A 12,745-nucleotide genomic window follows, 5' to 3' on the forward strand; every position below is an offset into this window, starting at 1 on the left:
GTCACCTGATCTCAACCCAATTGAGCATGCATTTCACTTGTTAAAGACTAAACTTCAGACAGAAAGGCCCACAAACAAACAGCAACTGAAAACCACCGCAGTGAAGGCCTGGCAGAGCATCAAAAAGGTGGAAACACAGCGTCTGGTGATGTTCATGAGTTCAAGACTTCAGGCAGTCATTGCCAACAAAGGATTTTCAACCAAGTACTAGAAATGAACATTTTATTTAAAATTATTGAATCTGTCCAATTACTTTTGGTCCTTTTAAAAACAGGGTGGCACATGTTAAGGAGCTGAAACTCCCAAACCCTTCATCCAATTTTAATGTGGATACCCTCAAATGAAAGCTGAAAGTCTGAACTTCAACTGCATCTGAATTGTTTTGTTTAAAATTCATTGTGGTAATGTCTATAACCAAAATTAGAAAAATGTTGTCTCTGTCCAAATATATATGGACCTAACTGTACACGTTAGATACCCTGGAACCTAGAGGTCTCAACAGAGAAATAGATTGGCATGTATGAATTGGACTGTCGCAGTGGTCACTAACTATTTCTTCTTTTTAATTTCCAGACACGCTGACTTTGATCCTCCATTTGTGAGTCCGTGTTCCATAAAATTAAGATTTTTAACCATTTTTTCCATTTAGTTTATTTCATTTTATTTTTATTTTTTATTTTTACAATTTTTTCGGCTTTACGTTCATTCTATTTCACTTTATTTCATTATATATTTTTATTTTTTCTGCTTTGCGTTCATTTTTTTACTTTACTTTACTTTTCATTTACATCCATTCACCCAATTATTATTTATTTTTTACTTCTTATTTTTTATTTTTTATTTTTATTATTTATTTTTTAATTTTAATTTAAATTTTAATTTTTTTATTTTTTTATTTTTTTTTATTTATTTATTTTTTATTTATTTTTTTTATTTATTTATTATTATTTCTATTTTTTTCTTCATTTATTCCTCATTACAAGACGCTATGTTCACTTTATTTCTAATTCCAATTTATTTTTTATTTTTTTTTCATGTATAATGAGTGCCAGATTACGATCTCCACTTAGTACTACGTTCCTCCATTGATAATATTACTTTGCTGATATTTACCGGTAGAATTACATTTACCCATATTAAACAGATCTGGGTTACACCTGTCAGGGATGTATGATCTTTTGTTTAGACACATTCCTGTTCCTGGGGGCAGTGGTACCGCCATACATGCAGGCACATGCACATTGGAAGGCTCGCACGCTTCATTACGGCACCTGTGTGCAACCTGGGCAGACCCACGTCACTTCCGGGAGGAGGAGCCTTCCTCTCCACAGCATGAACATGGGGTTATGAGTGCCTCAGATACCAGTGCAGGCACACACAGCTACAGCAGGGCGCGGGAGCGCCGCTCTTCCTGGCTCACTTAAGGTAAATACCTATGCCATGCACCTACACGGGCGCACAACTTTGGGATCATTATCGGTCCGGGTCGCATTACTTACTTATTTCCCATAATATTACAGGCTCAGCTAATGTGACTTATTCCCCATACGAACGCTGTACACCACGTCTCTAGGTAACTAAACACTTCTCCCTTTTTTTTTTTCCTCCTGACTATAGTATATAGCCTTCTAATCCCCACACTATTCCTTACAGCAAACAGACTGAGTTCATTTGTTCCTTCCCTTTGGGTGTTTACCACTCATCACTTTGCCAAAGGTAACTTCATATTGCTCTCTCCTCACTCATGTGTGATTTTGGGTGATATATGCAGGCACGGCTTGAAACTGGTGTTATTTCCCTACTTTAAGGTTTTGGAGTTCGGGGCAATTGCTTTTGGGTTCATTTACCATTTGTGTACTTGATACCATGAAAATGTTATTATTCTTTGTATATTTTATATTTGTATATATATTGTATGTTTTCTTTTTTCTTTTCACAGCGATATATGATTAAGGACCCGGAGGGTCCGAAACGTCATTTGTTCATAACGCTTTGTAAATTTCATTTGTACAGTGATGCTACGTTGTTTATGTACACAATAAATTGTTCACACTTTGCATGATATTCCACTTGTGAGTGCGGTATATTTCTGAGCTATCTGTCTAACATCAATGGCAGCTTGATGTATTTTGTGGTAGTTGTGGATGAGGTTCTTTCTTTTCTCAGATGGTAAAGCTGCCCACTCTTCTTGGCAAAAAGCCTCCAGTTCCTGTAAATTCCTGGGCTGTCTAGCATTAGTGATGAGTGAACAGTTGCTGGAGTCGAGCAGATTGGAATACTCGGTTACTCGGCCAGAACAGCGAGCTCAATGTAAGTTTATGGGAGACCCAAGTATTTTACTGCGATCCCCCCCAGAGGTCCTTTTAAGGTCTAAAAATGTCTGAAAATTATGGAAACACTGCTCAAATGACACAGGGACATCATGGGGATCACCCCTGGAAGCATTCCTGACTCCTAGTTCACAGCTTTAAACAATTTTTTCCGAGATTCATGCAATTTTTCCCGGTGCCACCAAAAACACACTAAAACGAAACCAAAATGGATTTTGCTGGGAAATATGTTAAGGTACATTCTTTGCAGGTTAATCACTTGCCTGTAAGGCCAAATTATTAACCACAGAACGAAAATTTCCTCCTCCACTTAGGCTTAGTTCAGGCGCAGCGTTTTTGAAGCGTTTTCCAACTTTAACATTGCTTTCAACCACTACAAATGCGTTCACTGGGAAATGTCATTGTAACATTTAACAACCCTAGCTGGCCATGCGGTGTGTGCCCAATTCCCAATTCATGACCAATTCCCCAATATAGGTTCTTTTTTTTACAATACAATACAATAGTGCCATCACAGCCCACGTGCCCAAAATGCACCGTACAGAGTACATTCACCATGGTGATCTATGTGCAGTTAAAGGACACATTACAGGAGACAGAATGAAGAAGTAGGCCCAATGTAATGTCATGCCCAATTCCCCAATGTTGGGTCCTTTTTTACAAATTAAAATAGTGTCATCACAACCCCCTTGCCCAAAATGCACCATACAGAGCATGTTCACCCTGGTGATCTGGTGGCAGTTAAAGGACACATTGCATAAGACAGAATGAAGAAGTAGGCCCAATGTAAAGTCATGCCCAATTCCCCAATGTAAGAACAAAAAAATCGGGCACTCAAAATCGGCAATATTTGGTTTATTTGGATCACGCAATCCCAAGACTCATAACATTTCAGTCCTACAATTGGACCTTCATCAGACTAGGATTGAAAACAAAAACATTAAAAAAAATCAACGTATAAATATATGCCTTACACATGGCCAATTCATATTACAAATAAAGGTTTCCATACAATGTCACTTTAGATAGCAGTATATAATGAACAATAGTACATAAGGTAGTTCTGAAAAACGTATTGAAAACAATTGAGACCATAGAACAACATAATCACTAGTGGTTTCATAAGAAAATATGCATTTAGTGAAAGTATAGACTCCATACAATAAGTTCAATGTCATGACAGATAGCTATGTAAGGGCTGTCCCACACGTCCAGATAATTCCGGTACAGGAAAAAATCAGTACCGGAGTTATCCGTGTCCGTGAGCTCACGTAGGCCATACGTGCGGCACACGTGTGCTGCCCGTGTGGCGAGTCGGTACCACACGGAGCGTGTGGTACCCACGCGTGTGGTACACTGCATCGTGCTGAAGCCGCCATTCATATCTTCTGTGCAGCAGCATTTGCTGCATAGAAGATATGAATAATAGTGTTTAAAAGAAAGATCTATGTGTCCGCCACCCCCCCCCACCCCCTGTGCGCCCCCCCGCTGTTCTGAAAATACTCACCCGCTTCCCTCGTTGGCTGTCGATGCTTCCTGGTCTGACCGCGCCTTCTACTGTATGCGGTCACGTGGGGCCACTCATTTACAGTCATGAATAGGCGGCTCCACCCCTATGGGAGGTGGAGCCACCTATTCATGACTCTAATCAGCGGCCCCACGTGACCGCATACAGTAGAAGGGGCGGCCAGCACAGAACACTGCGAGGGAGGCGGGTGAGTATTTTCAGAACAGCGGGGGGGCGCACAGGGGGTGGGAGGGCGGCGGACACATAGATCTTTCTTTTAAACACTATTATTCATATCTTCTATGCAGCAAACGCTGCTGCACAGAAGATATGAATCGCGGCTTCAGCACCATGTGGGGGGGACAGCGCTTACTGTAGCGCTGTCTCCTGCATGCCACACGGACTGCACACGGAGAAGGTCCGTGTGTGGTCCGTGTTTTACACGGACCCATTGACTTTAATGGGTCCGTGTAATACGTGCACTCCCACGAACACTGACATGTCTCCGTGTTTGGCACACGGAGACACGGTCCGCAAAAAATCAATGACATCTGCACAGATGCATTGATTTTAATGGGTCTACGTGTGTCAGTGGCTCCGGTACGTGAGGAAACTGTCACCTCACGTACTGGAGCCACTGACGTGTGAAACCGGACTAAAACAAAGTCAGTAAAAGGCGGATTCTTTAGGAGCGCTGGACAGGTAGCCCTAGTGAGGTTGTTAGTTTCCTTTCAGCACTCCTTGGACTGAGTTTCACCCTTTTCCTACTACAGATAACCATGACACATATAGAAGTGATTAAGTACCATGTGGGTTTGTGGAGGCAAAAATGAAAAAAAAACTTTCAAAGGAAAAAAGGAGAAAAAATATATATAAAAAAATTCATAAAAAAGAAAAATTAATAAAAAAGAAAAACGCCAAACAATTCTATATATTCATGACATAAGATTCACTATAAACCATATAGAAATGGTGCTATATAAAAAAATTCATAAAAAAGAAAAAATAATAAAGAAAAACGCCAAACAATTATATATATTCATGACATAAGATTCACTATAAACCATATAGAAATAGGTGATGTGCTTAGCGGATTGCTATGGAAATGTGAAGTATTCAATCTGCGGCGCAGGGTAATGGAAAGATTCCTATTTAGTAAGGAGCTAAAGATAGAGAGCCAGGACATGCTTATATACCTTACTGCTAGTAGAGATGCTGGCAAAAAATTCAAATGCGCATCTCAGGAAGTGGATATGATGTCAGTAAAGTGGTTTCCTCGAACGTACCTTGTGCACATGTCCGGAAGAGCGTGTGACATGGATGGAGCACAATGATGGAACGCATGGTGAAATGGGGGCCTGGCACGCATATTGTGTGCATGTCCGGAAGAATGTGTGATGTGAACGAACCGCAACTTTGGAACACACAGTCTGCGCATGTCTGAAGTTGAAGTGGAAACGTATTCTAAGTAGATTGCTATCCCAATAATCACAGAGGTCTCGGAGTAAAAAGAGAACTTTGTATTTGTGCTAGTGTAATCCAGAAACCAATAAAACAAGTGGTGACTAGAAAATAAAAGGAAAGAAAGTTGTTAATTGTAGAAACGATAGTATGTGGACACTAAAAATTACATTGAAATAAGTTAAAAAGAAAGAATTAACAATTAAAAATAAAATTAAAAAGATACAAATAAAAGGAGTAAAAAAAAAAAAATAAGAAATAAGAATAATAATGAAAAATAAGGACTACAATTAGACAATTAGAAAAGGAAGGTAGGAAATTGGGTAAAAGTTGGATAAAAATTATACAAACCAATAAAATAGAATCTGAGGGATACACAATGAATAATAAATGATAAATTTAAAAAAAAACATATCAATATAAAAAGGAAACAAAGGGAAAAAAGGTAAAAAGGATAAAAAAAGGAAAAGAAAAGAAAATTCCTCCATCCCTTCTGGTGAATAGGTCAAATATGCGATTGGGAAAACTGCAAGAGAAGGAACAATGTTGAAACAAATATACAGACTATAAATGAACCTATAAATTTATAATGTCATATTCCCTATGAAGTCCTTTAGGTTCCATACTTTGCAAGCAGTGTATCCAAAATGCCTCCCTCAATGTAAGTCATCTGACATGGTTACCTCCTCGTCTATTCAGATAATCATGTTCCAGCACTAGAAATCTAAGCTGTGCAATTGTATGGCCTACGGTATGAAAATGATAATGAATAGGAAGGTAATCCCTTCCACATCGTATATCAGATTTATGTTGAGGTCTTTAACCGCCTGTGTAGTTTCACCAACGTAAACCTTGCCACATGGGCATTTAATGGCATAGACCACATATTTGGACTCACATGTGTAGTAACCTTGTAGATGGATGTGAGATTTTGTGGCCCTTTAACACATTGGCACATTGTGCACACTGTAAACAAGGGAAAGTACCTGTCTTCTGGGTTCGAAGAAATACCTGCCTAGCAACTTTTTGAGTGGATCCTATATCAGCTATTACTAGTTTATTCGTCAAATTGCTAGGTTTTCTAAAACAGGGAAAAAAAGGTACTGTAAATTCAGGTATTTCTGGATAACTTGTCTGCAAAAGTGACCAATGTTTACGGATTTTCTGGTGTAGTTTATAAGTGAATGGGTGAAACGTGTGAACAAATGGTATTCTACATGTGGTATTCTTGTTACCAGTTGAACTAGACTAAGGGTATGTGCACGCGTCAGGATTTCTTGCAGAAATTTCCTGAAGAAAACCGGAAATTTTCTGCAAGAAATCCTTTTTGTTTTTTTCCCCGTTTTTTTCGCGTTTTTTTTTTTTAGCATTTTGCAAGCGAAATTAGCTCGTATGCTTGTGTGTTCAGGGACCTGGCCGAAATAAGCCCTTAGAATGCTGGCACCTCCGGCAAGGAGATTCGTGTGCGTGCAAGACCACTGACTGCTCTTGTTTAGACAGTTAGCCTGTGCCTCTGTGGAGTCTAACAGGGTGCAGCGCTTTGATTTCACGGCTGCTCTGTGAAGTAACAGTTAGCTAACACTGCCATTAGTTCTGCTATTTGCTAGCACCAGGTTCTCCTGCACGGTGGACCCCAGGCTGCAAACGCATCTATCCTAATAAAATATATACTTTCATTAGGTGCGTTCTGCTAGCCCTATCATAACATAATACTAGCGCCAGGGTCTGGCTAGTAAATGGCAGACATACAGCAATCTTTGCGGTATATCCAGCAGCTGGAGGGTAGGTTGGCGGCTCTCGAGAGCTCAACCTCAGCTGTGGATATTTTCGCCGTTGCTGTACAGGCTGCTAGTGTGGCAGCAGCAACTTTGTCTACTGCCACCCCTGTTCCGACATTTTCGCACCTCCCGCTCCCATAAAAATTTTCTGGAGAAAACAGATCTTGTAGGGGATTCATGAGTCAGTGCTCTATTCACCTTGAGCTTCTGGTTGCACGTTTTCCCACAGAGCGGGCTAAGGTGGGATTTATTGTGTCCCTCTTGTTGGACAGGGCGTTGGAATGGGCTACGCTGCTGTGGGAGCGTGGCGATCATGTTGTGCAGAGTGCTCCGTTGTTTCTGAACACTCTGAAACAGGTCTTCCTAGGACCTCAAGTCACCCATGATATGGCGCTCCAACTGCTGGCATTAACTCAGGGTGAGTCCTTGGTCAGCCAATTCGCCATCCGTTTCCGTACTTTAGCTTCAGAGCTGGAGTGGTCGGATAAAGCCCTTATCCCCATATTTTGGAGGGGGCTGGCTGATCACGTTAAGGACGCTCTGGCCACTAGGGAGATTCCAGCCACACTGGAGGAGTTAATAACTGTCTCTACCCGCATTGACCTCCATTTTAATGAGCGGAGGTTTGAGCGAGCCCAGTGTAGGCAGAGGTTTCGGCTGACGCCCACCTTCGCCAGACCTCTGGAATCTCCGGTCCTGGTTCCTGAGTCACATGAGGCCAGGGAGGTGTCACGAGTGGATTCTAAGTCCCGGAACGCTTGGGCATCCAAGGTTCGTCATGTTTGCCAGCAGTCTGGACATCTTGCCACCAGATGTTCTCAGCGGTTGTGGAGACGTCAGCCTCTAGTGGTAGTCGGGGGAGGTACAATAGATACGGCGATGTTTGCCTCAAAATTGTCCTTTAACCCCTTTCTGTCATTAGACGTACTATTCCGTCCATGTGGGGTGGGCCCTACTTCCCAAGGACGGAATAGTACGTCATACGCGATCGGCCGCGCTCACGGGGGGAGCGCGGCCGATCGCGGCCGGGTGTCAGCTGACTATCGCAGCTGACATCCGGCACTGTGTGCCAGGAGCGGTCACGGACCGCCCCCGGCACATTAACCCCCGGCACACCGCGATCAAACATGATCGCGGTGTGCCGGCGGTATAGGGAAGCATTGCGCAGGGAGGGGGCTCCCTGCGGGCTTCCCTGAGACCCCCGGAGCAACGCGATGTGATCGCGTTGCTCTGAGGGTCTCCTACCTCCCTCCTCGCCGCAGGTCCCGGATCCAAGATGGCCGCGGCATCCGGGTCCTGCAGGGAGGGAGGTGGCTTACCGAGTGTCTGCTCAGAGCAGACACTTGGTAAGCCTGCAGCCCTGCACAGCAGATCGCAGATCTGGCAGAGTGCTGTGCACACTGCCAGATCAATGATCTGTAATGTCCCCCCCCGGGACAAAGTAAAAAAGTAAAAAAAAAATGTCCACATGTGTAAAAAAAAAATTAAAAAAAAATTCCTAAATAAATAAATTAAAAAAAAATATTCCCATAAATACATTTCTTTATCTAAATAAAAAAAAATCAAACAATAAAAGTACACATATTTAGTATCGTCACGTCCGTAACGACCCCACCTATAAAACTATATCACTAGTTAACCCCTTCAGTGAACACCGTAAAAAAAAAAAAAACGAGGCAAAAAACAACGCTTTATTCTCATACCGCCAAACAAAAAGTGGAATAACACGCGATCAAAAAGACGAATATAAATAACCATGGTACCGCTGAAAACGTCATCTTGTCCCGCAAAAAACGAGCTGCCATACACCATCATGTGCGAAAAAATAAAAAAGTTATAGTCCTCAGAATAAAGCGATGCCAAAATAATTATTTTTTCTATAAAATAGTTTTTATCGTATAAAAGCGCCAAAACAAAAAAAAATGATATAAATGAGGTATCGCTGTAATCGTACTGACCCGAAGAATAAAACTGCTTTATCCATTTTACCAAACGCGGAACGGTATAAACGCCTCCCCCAAAGGAAATTCATGAATAGCTGGTTTTTGGTCATTCTGCCTCACAAAAATCGGAATAAAAAGCGATCAAAAAAATATCCCGTGCCCGAACATGTTACCAATAAAAACGTCAACTCGTCCCACAAAAAACAAGACCTCACATGACTCTGTGGTCTCAAATATGGAAAAATTATAGCTCTCAAAATGTGGTAACGCAAAAAATATTTTTTGCAATAAAAAGCATCTTTCATGTGTGATGGCTGCCAATCATAAAAATCCGCTAAATAACGCACTATAAAAGTAAATCAAACCCCCCTTCATCACCCGCTTAGTTAGGGAAAAATTAAAAAAATGTAAAAAATGTATTTATTTCCATTTTCCCATTAGGGTTAGGGCTAGGGTTAGGGTTAGGGCTAGGGTTAAGGCTACAGTTAGGGTTGGGGCTAAAGTTAGGGTTAGGGTTTGGATTACATTTACGGTTGGGATTAGGGTTGGGATTAGGGTTAGGGGTGTGTCTGGGTTAGAGGTGTGGTTAGGGTTACCGTTGGGATTAGGGTTAGGGGTGTGTTTGGATTAGGGTTTCAGTTATAATTGGGGGGTTTCCACTGTTTAGGCACATCAGGGGCTCTGCAAACGCAATGTGACGCCTGCAGACCATTCCATCTAAGTCTGCATTCCAAATGGCGCTCCTTCCTTTCCGAGCCCTCCCATGCGCCCAAACGGTGGTTCCCCCCCACATATGGGGTATCAGCGCACTCAGGACAAATTGGACAACAACTTTTGGGGTCCAATTTCTCCCGTTACCATTGGAAAAATACAAAACTGGGGGCTAAAAAATAATTTTTTGGGGAAATTTTTTTTTTTTTTTATCTTCACGGCTCTGCGTTCTAAACTGTAGTGAAACGCTTGTGGGTTCAAAGTTCTCACAACACAACTAGATAAGTTCCTTGGGGGGTCTAGTTTCCAATATTGGGTCACTTGTGGGGGGTTTATACTGTTTAGGTACATTAGGGGCTCTGCAAACGCAATGTGACGCCTGTAGACCAATCCATCTAAGTCTGCATTGCAAATGATGATCCTTCCCTTCCAAGCTCTGCCATGCGCTCAAACGGTGGTTCACCCCCAGATATCAGGTATCAGCGTACTCAGGACAAATTGGACAACAATATATAGGGTCCAATTTCTCCTGTTACCCTTGGAAAAATACAAAACTGGGGGCTAAAAAATAATTTTTGTGGAAAAAAAATATTTTTTATTTTCACGGCTCTGCGCTATAAACTGTAGTGAAACAATTGGGGGTTCAAAGCTCTCACAACACATCTAGATGAGTTCCTTAGGGGGTCTACTTTCCAAAATGGTGTCACTTGTGGGGGGGGTTTTACTGATTAGGTACATTAGGGGCTCTGCAAACGCAATGTGATGCCTGCAGACCATTCCATCTAAGTCTGCATTCCAAATGGCGCTCCATCCCTTCCGAGCCCTCCCATGCGCCCAAACGGTGGTTACCCCCCACATATGGGGTATCAGCGTACTCAGGACAAATTGGACAACAACTATTGGGGTCCAATTTCTCCTGTTACCCTTGGGAAAATACAAAACTGGGGGCTAAAAAATAATTTTTGTGGGAAAAAAATTTTGTTTTATTTTTACGGCTCTGCATTATAAACTTCTGTGAAGCACTTGGTGGGTCAAAGTGCTCACCACAGCTCTAGATAAGTTCCTTAGGGGGTCTACTTTCCAAAATGGTGTCACTTGTGGGGGGTTTCAATGTTTAGGCACATCAGTGGCTCTCCAAACGCAACATGGCGTCTCATCTCAATTCCAGTCAATTTTGCATTGAAAAGTCAAATGGCGCTCCTTCGCTTCCGAGCTCTGTCATGCGCCCAAACAGTGGTTTACCCCTACATATGGAGTATCGGCGTACTCAGGACAAATTGTATAACATCTTTTGGGGTCCATTTTTCCTGTTACCCTTGGTAAAATAAAACAAATTGGAGCTGAAGTAAATTTTGTGTGAAAAAAAGTTAAATGTTCATTTTTATTTAAACATTCCAAAAATTCCTGTGAAACATCTGAAGGGTTAATAAACTTTTTGAATGTGGTTTTGAGCACCTTGAGGGGTGCAGTTTTTAGAATGGTGTCACACTTGGGTATTTTCTATCATATAGACCCCTCAAAATGACTTCAAATGAGATGTGGTCCCTAAAAAAAAATGGTGTTGTAAAAATGAGAAATTGCTGGTCAACTTTTAACCCTTATAACTCCCTAACAAAAAAAAATTTTGGTTCCAAAATGGTGCTGATGTAAAGTAGACATGTGGGAAATGTTACTTATTAAGTATTTTGTGTGACATATCACTGTGATTTAATTGCATAAAAATTCAAATTTGGAAAATTGCGAAATTTTCTAAATTTTCGCCAAATTTCCATTTTTTTCACAAATAAACGCAGGTAATATCAAAGAAATTTTACCACTATCATGAAGTACAATATGTCACGAGAAAACAATGTCAGAATCACCAGGATCCGTTGAAGCGTTCCAGAGTTATAACCTCATAAAGGGACAGTGGTCAGAATTGTAAAAATTGGCCCGGTCCATAACGTGCAAACCACCCTTGGGGGTGAAGGGGTTAAGGGGACAATTAACATTGGCTCATCTTCCCACTCAGTAGAGCTCTGCGTGGATTCTGGGGCAGAGGGCAATTTCATGTCTTCCGCCTTTGCCCAACGTCACGCAATACCCCTGGTTATGCTAGCGCAACCAGTTACGGTACGAGTGGTGAATGGGTCGACACTAGTGTTGAGCGATACCTTCCAATATCGGAAGGTATCGTATCGGAAAGTATCGGCCGATACCGTCAAAGTATCGGATCTCGCCGATTCCGATACCCGATCCCAATGCAAGTCAATGGGATGAAAATATCGGAATTAAAATAAACCCTTTCTTTCCTTGTAGATTCATTCTACATGAAGGAAAACAACTAAGAATAATGTAGGATGTATTGGGGGAGGTGGCGGAGATATTAAAGGCACAGAGGTTTAGCCCAATCAAATAGAATAGCATGAATTTTATTTTTTTTAAAGACGTTCGGAGTTACAAAGATATTGACTATGTTAAGATTTTTTTTATTTTGTCAGATATTGATGTTTCACTACTTCCACGCCCTTCACCCTCTTTTTTACTTTCCCACACTTTCTTCTTCATCATCAGCATCTTTGACATCAACTTCTTCACCATATTCATCTTCTTCATCTTCTACCTATAATTTTTTTTTTTACATTGTTCATATTCTTTTTATTTAACTATTGTTCTTCTTCATATTCAACTTCTTCATCATATTCTTATTTGTGACAGGCATTCCCGTAGTTGTGATCTATAAAAGTTTGAAGATTACACCTTCCGTTCTGCCTGTCACAAAAGAGTTACATTTGTCCGCGTTCAGTTTGGCCTGCAGCATCAGGCTTTATCCAGGGGCACCACGAGGAGGAACGGACTCACCCCCATACACTGCTTAGTCTTCTTCTGCTTATAATTTAGATAATATCTTTTGCTCTGATATTTAGTGTTATGCTTAATGTTCTTCTGCTCTTTGTTCTGCAGCCTCTTGTTCTTCTGCTTCTCGGTCTCCCATGTTGTCGTCTTCGGGTTCGTCGTCATCGGGGTGGTCTTCAG

General features: G+C 41.4%; 1 long non-coding RNA gene across 1 annotated transcript in view; it reads left to right on the top strand.

The window, feature by feature from the left end:
- Nucleotides 1-960: 960 nt before the first annotated feature.
- The window catches only part of LOC143793930 (uncharacterized), a 204,865-nt gene continuing 193,080 nt past the window's right edge, over nt 961-12,745 (top strand). Inside the window, exon 1 of the long non-coding RNA XR_013220338.1 lies at nt 961-1,425. This is a non-coding gene — a long non-coding RNA (uncharacterized LOC143793930). The remainder of the gene's footprint in view (nt 1,426-12,745) is intronic.

Source organism: Ranitomeya variabilis, chromosome 1 (genome assembly GCF_051348905.1).
Source record: "Ranitomeya variabilis isolate aRanVar5 chromosome 1, aRanVar5.hap1, whole genome shotgun sequence".
In the NCBI taxonomy this organism is placed as follows: Eukaryota; Metazoa; Chordata; class Amphibia; order Anura; family Dendrobatidae; genus Ranitomeya; species Ranitomeya variabilis.